The sequence below is a fragment of the Petromyzon marinus genome, unplaced genomic scaffold, assembly GCF_048934315.1.
Source record: "Petromyzon marinus isolate PM22_M1 ecotype Great Lakes invasive population unplaced genomic scaffold, UKy_Petmar_22M1.pri1.0 PM_Scaffold_641, whole genome shotgun sequence".
NCBI classification, from domain to species: domain Eukaryota; kingdom Metazoa; phylum Chordata; class Hyperoartia; order Petromyzontiformes; family Petromyzontidae; genus Petromyzon; species Petromyzon marinus.
Window position 1 is genome coordinate 5,001 of NW_027423658.1, and position 6,506 is coordinate 11,506.

At 54.2% G+C, this 6,506-nt stretch overlaps 1 long non-coding RNA gene across 1 annotated transcript in view; it reads left to right on the plus strand.

Annotated features, from left to right (window-relative positions):
- Positions 1–2,654, plus strand: part of LOC142923746 (uncharacterized) — a 7,268-nt gene extending 4,614 nt beyond the window's left edge. Inside the window, exons 3-4 of the long non-coding RNA XR_012940817.1 lie at positions 1,123–1,204; positions 2,401–2,654. This is a non-coding gene — a long non-coding RNA (uncharacterized LOC142923746). The remainder of the gene's footprint in view (positions 1–1,122; positions 1,205–2,400) is intronic.
- Positions 2,655–6,506: the final 3,852 nt, after the last annotated feature.

A 6,506-nucleotide genomic window follows, 5' to 3' on the forward strand; every position in this document is an offset into this window, starting at 1 on the left:
AGCTGATCGTTTCCCGGGTGCGGTCAAGGGATGGCTCCCTATTGCTCAACCACGTTATGTATGCCGATGATTTGGTAATAGCTGCTCATTCAGAGGAGGAGTTGGAGACGCTGCTGCTGAGACTGGAGCGTGCCACTAAGAGATGGGGCCTTACCATCAGCCCCACCAAAACTAAGCACCTGCCTGGGTATTTTGTACCATCGGACACTCCACCCACAAAACTCCCAATTGGTGATGGGGCAGTTGTGGAGAGAGTGGAGAGCTTCCCATACCTGGGCAATGTGCTCATGACTGGCTCCAGTTTAACAGCAGAGGTCTCACTCCGAATCAGTCGAGCGGCAATCTTTTCATCGGTTGCGTATCGCTGTGTGGAAGCTACCTGGTCTGTCGCTCCGCACTAAGCTTCAGGTCTTCTCGGCCACGGTCATTCCCTCCCTTCTCTACGCGTGTGAAACGTGGACCCCCTTAATGGAACATCTTCGCTGGTTGGAAACATTTAGGCTGGCCTTCCTACGATCCATCCTGGGTTTAACCAGACTGGATTGTGTGAAGAGCTCACAAATCCTTGAAAGATCTGGGCAAGGTCCCATCGGTGAGCTCCTCCGGCGGGCAAGGCTGCAATGGCTGGGTCATGTAGCCCGCATGCCCAGCCACCGCATGCCGAAACAGCTTTTGCTCGGCCGGATTGAGGGGGCTAACCGGGCGTGGCACGGGCTAGAGAAGAAGAGATGGAGTGATGTGGTACGGGAGGACGTGGAGCTGAGTGAACTTGCCGATGACTGGTACCAGCGGTGTCAAGATCGGCCTCTGTGGAGGAGGCTCGTGAAGGATGCTACTCGGCAGTTGGAGGCAGTCGCCCTCCAACAACAACGGAGGGCGGAGGAACGACGCTCACAACAACGAGCGGAGCGCCGGGTGGCTAAAGCACAGCAGGTTGGCACAGTAGGGGGCACAGGTGGTGCATCAGCCAGTCATCTCAGTCATCTCAGTCAGTCGACCCGTGGCACCTGGGTCTGCCAGCGGGCGTTCGACACTTCACGTGGCCGCAAGGTGCACATGGCCTGGCACCGCCACTTAGTGGCGAATGGCGGTTGTTGTTGTTGTTGTTGTGCGTCACCGCAGACTGGATCCGCGTGGAACGCGACGAGGCCGGAGCTCACGGCAAGACGAAGGAGACAAACACAGCCGACACGCAGCCTGCAACGTGAGACACCTCCACAACCACAACCACCACAACCACCACAACCACAACCACCACCACCACAACCACCACAACCAACACCACAACCACCACCGCCTTCACAATCACCACCATAACCACCACCACCGCCTACACCACCACAACCACCACCACCACAACCACCACCACAACCACCATAACCACCACCGCCTTCACAATCACCACCATAACCACCACCACCGCCTACACCACCACAACCACAACCACCACCACAACCACCACCGCCTTCACAATCACCACCATAACCACCATTACCGCCTACACCACCACCTCTACCACCAACACCACAATCACCACCACCACCACAGCCACCTCCACCACTGCCACCTCGACCACCAACACCACCACCTTCATAATCACCACTACCACCATCTCCACCACAATCACCGCCACCACAACATCCACTACCTCCACTACCACCAACACCACAATCACCACCACAACCACCTCCACCACTGCCACCTCCACCACCAACACCACCACCTTCATAATCACCACTACCACCATCTCCACCACAATCACCGCCACCACAACATCCACCACCTCCACTACAATCACCACCAACACCACAATCACCACCACAATCATCATCACCACCACCACCACAACCACCAACATGACCTGAACCAGCCCATTCTCTCACTAGTCCCTTCACTCATTCATTTGCTCATTCTCTCATTCGTTCTCTCACTCGTACGGTCACACATTCGCTAGCTCTCTCATTCATTCTCTCACTCGTCTGTTCATCCACTCACACTTTCGTTCACTCATTCGTTCACTCATTCATTTGCTCATTCTCTCATTCATTCTCTCGCTCGTCCTTTCATCCACTTTCTTATTCTCCCATTCTCACTCGTACGGTCACACATTCGCTAGCTCTCTCATGCATTCTCTCACTCGTATCTTCATCCAATCAGTCGTACGTTCACTCATTCTCTCATTCATTCTCTCGCTCGTCCTTTCATCCACTTACTCATTCATTCACTCATTCATTTGCTCATTCTTTCATTCATTCTCTCACTCATACGGTCACACATTCGCTAGCTCTCTCATTCATTCTCTCACTCGTCTGTTCATCCACCCACACTTTCATTCACTCATTCGTTCACTCATTCTGTCATTCTTTCGTTCGCTCATTCCGTTCCGTTTTTTTTACGCAGATTCCGGAACGCCGCTGATTCCGAGGCCACTGCCTTTCCGTCGTCAACATCGTCATCAGCATCGTCATCATCATCATCATCAGCAGCAGCAGCATCATTCTCATCGGCGGCGTTGGCATCGTCATCATCCGGCGCGGGTGGTGAGACGCCGCTCTCTGCCAACGCGATCCCCACGGTGGCCGCGGTCAGAGGTGGCGGAGGAGGATTAGCGGCACGAAGGTGGGGGGCACATACACACATACATACATACACACACATACACACACATACACACACATACACACACATACACAAACGTACACAAATACATACACACACACACACATACACACACATACACACACATACACACAAACACATACACACACATACACATACACACACATACACACACATACACACACATACACACATACACACACACATACACACACATACACACACACATACACACATACACATACACACACACATACACACACATACACACACATACACAACAACAACAACCGCCATTCGCCACTAAGTGGCGGTGACGTCACCACGACACTTGTGCCAGGCTATGTGCACCCTGAGGCCACGTGAAGTGTCGAACACCCGCTGGCAGGAGGTCACGGGGCAGACCCAGGTGCCACGGGTCGACTGACTTAGATGACTGGCTGATGCACCACCTGTGCCCCCTACTGTGCCAACCTGCTGTGCTTTAGCCACCCGGCGCTCCGCTCGTTGTTCTGAGCGTCGCTCCTCCGCCCTCCGTTGTTGTTGGAGGGCGACTGCCTCCAACTGCCCAGTAGCGTCCTTCACGAGCCTCCTCCACAGAGGCCGATCTTGACACCGCTGGTACCAGTCATCGGCAAGTCCACTCAGCTCCACGTCCTCCTGTACCACATCACTCTATCTCTTCTCTAGCCCGTGCCGCGCCCGCTTAGCCCCCTCGATCCGCCCAAACAAAAGCTGTTTCGGCATGCGGTGGTTGGGCATGCGGGCTACATGACCCAGCCATCGCAGCCTTGCCTGCCGGAGGAGCTCACCGATGGGACCCTGCCCAGATCTTTCAAGGATTTGTGAGCTCCTCACACAATCCAGTCTGGTTAAACCCAGGATGGATCGTAGGCAGGCCAGCCTAAATGTTTCTAACCGGCGAAGATGTTCCAATAGGGGGGTCCACGTTTCGCAAACGTAGAGAAGGGAGGGAATGACCGTGGCCGAGAAGACCTGAAGCTTAGTGCGGAGCGACAGACCAGGTAGCTTCCACACAGCGTTACGCAACCGATGAAAAGATATTGCCGCTCGACTGATTCGGAGTGAGACCTCTGCTGTTAAACTGGAGCCAGTCATAAGCACACTGCCCAGGTATGGGAAACTCTCCACTCTCTCCACAACTGCCCCATCACCGATTGGGAGTTGTGGGGGTGGAGTGTCCGATGGTACAAAATACCCAGGCAGGTGCTTAGTTTTGGTGGGGCTGATGGTAAGGCCCCACCTCTTAGTGGCACGCTCCAGTCTCAGCAGCAGCGTCTCCAACTGCTCCTCTGAATGAGCAGCTATTACCAAATCATCAGCATACATAATGTGGTTGAGCAATAGGGAGCCATCCCTTGACCGCACCCAGGCATCGATCAGCCTCCTATTATATCTGTACCATATGGAGATTCCCCCGGTACAGCTATTGAAGGCTTCACGAACTACGTGGTCAAAATAGATGTTAAATAATGTGGGAGCCAGAGGACATCCCTGTCGCACCCCAAGGTGTACAGGGAATGGCTCTGACTCCCGGCCACGTAGTTTTACCCGGGCCCGCTCACCATCATGACGGTCCTTAATGATCGTGAGCAGAGGGTCAGGTACTCCAAAAGCACGAAGAACAACCCAGAGCCCAGGCCTACTGATGGTATCATAGGCCTTGACCAGGTAAATAAAGCAGAGATGTAGGTCTTGTTGGAATTCCCTACACCTCTGCTGTAGCAGACGGACAGAAAATATGGCCTCTGTGCAGGACCGCCCTTTCCTGAAACCACATTGGGGCTCCGCAAGCCTCTCCTCAGCGTGCCTGGCAAGGCGATGCTGAATAATCCTTGCCAGGACCTTTCCCGGCACACTGAGGAGTGAGATGCCCCTGTAGTTGTTACAGTCTGTGCGGTCCCCCTTCTTAAAAAGCGGGACCACCAGGGCATCCTTCCAATCCTGCAGAACCCATCCAGTGGTCCAGACCGTTGTTATGATGTCATATAGGGCAGTCTGTGCACAAACGCCACCCTCCCTCAGCATTTTGCTTGGGAGATCATCTCTGCCCGCTGCCTTTCCTGGTCTCAGACTCCGGATCACCTTCAGTACTTCCTCAACAGATGGCACCTCAGCCAGCCACTCACAGGGGGTGACTTCTTCCAATATTTGAGGCACCGCAGCCTCAGCAGGGTCATCCTCACTTTGTGCCACGATATTTTCCTGGCTGAGGGATTTTCCTTCCCCCAGGACCTCACAGAAATGCTCAGCAAATCTGCAAACCTGTTCCTGGGGGTCGGAGATTGGATCACCATTTTTTCCCCTAATGATGGTAATAGGTGTGGTGCTGCAGGTTACTTTTTTGATGGAGTTAAATAGAGATTTGTGATCACGGGCCACTGAGGCAGACTCCATCTCCTCAGCAACCCGCGACCACCACCCATCCTTGCAGCGCCTCACGGCTCTCCGAACCTCCGAGCGAAGGCTGCGGTAAGTCTCCTCATTCTCTGACATGGGATTCTGTAGCCGATGACAGTGGGCCTGTCGCTTTTTCTCAACCATCCTGAACACCTCCTCTGTCAGCCAGGGTCTCTGGGGAGGTCTGGACCGCGTACCCAAAGCAGCCATTGCAGCTGCATGAGTCACAGTCCTAAACCTCGCCCATTTACCCTCGACATCAGGAGGAGTCGGGGACGATGCCAATCCCAGCCGCAAGCGATGATGAAATTTTCACTTCAAACTTTCATCAGATAACTGAGACCAGGCCACTTTAGGTTGGAATGGGGTCCTGGGTGTACACCCACCACCGGAGTGGAAGAATGGCAGGTGCATCTTACAGATGACTAGTCGATGGTCAGAGGGCAGATCAGCTCCACGGTAGGTCCTGGTGTCAAGGACATGGGCTCGCATCCGCTGGTCCGTCACTATGTAGTCCAGCAGATGTTCTTGCTTGGACCCGGCATGCATCCATGATGTTGTGTGGATGCGCCAATGCCGGAACAGCGTGTTGGTAATTACAAGCCCATGGGCTGCACAAAAATCTAGCAGCCTCCTACCGTTGTTATTGAGCTGATCTGGCCCATGCCCTCCAATCACTCCAGACCAGGTGCCAGTATCATGACCAACTCGGGCATTGAAGTCACCCAACATGATGACTCTATCCCAAGGGGCCACTTTAGCCAGCACCTGTGACAGGAGGCCATAGAAGGCATCTGACTCATCAGCTGTAAGCCCCAGTAGCCTGGGGCTTACAGCTTCCCACACCTCACCGCCACGCTCCCACGCCCCCTTCATTCTTTTGACCAAAAGAAGAGCCACACCCTGTTGTTTGGCAATCTGCTGTCCCGAGTAGAGGACTGTCCACCCCTCATGGTGGCAGGAACCAGAGCCGGTCCACAGGACCTCCTGAATGCCACATAGATCCAGGCGGTACCGGTCCAGCTCCCGACAGAGGAGTGGCAGCCTCTCCTCCGCAGTGAGCGTTCGAACATGCCACGTGGCCAGAATACCTCATAGACGCCTGGCCCCCCGGGGCCTCCGGCACAAGCTTATTAGTTACATATTTCAGTTTAACTCGTGGTTTAGTGGTAATTAATTGAAGGTGGAGGGGTTACCAGCCCCTCGCACCCGTCCAGAGCACACAGGTACACACACATGTACACACACACACGTACACACATACACGTACACACACACACGTACACACACACACACGTACACACACACACGTGCACACACACACACGTGCACACACACACGTGCACACACACACGTGCACACACACACGTACACACACGTGCACACACACACGTGCACACACGTGCACGCACACACACGTGCACGCACACACACGTGCACGCACACACGTGCACGCACACACGTAC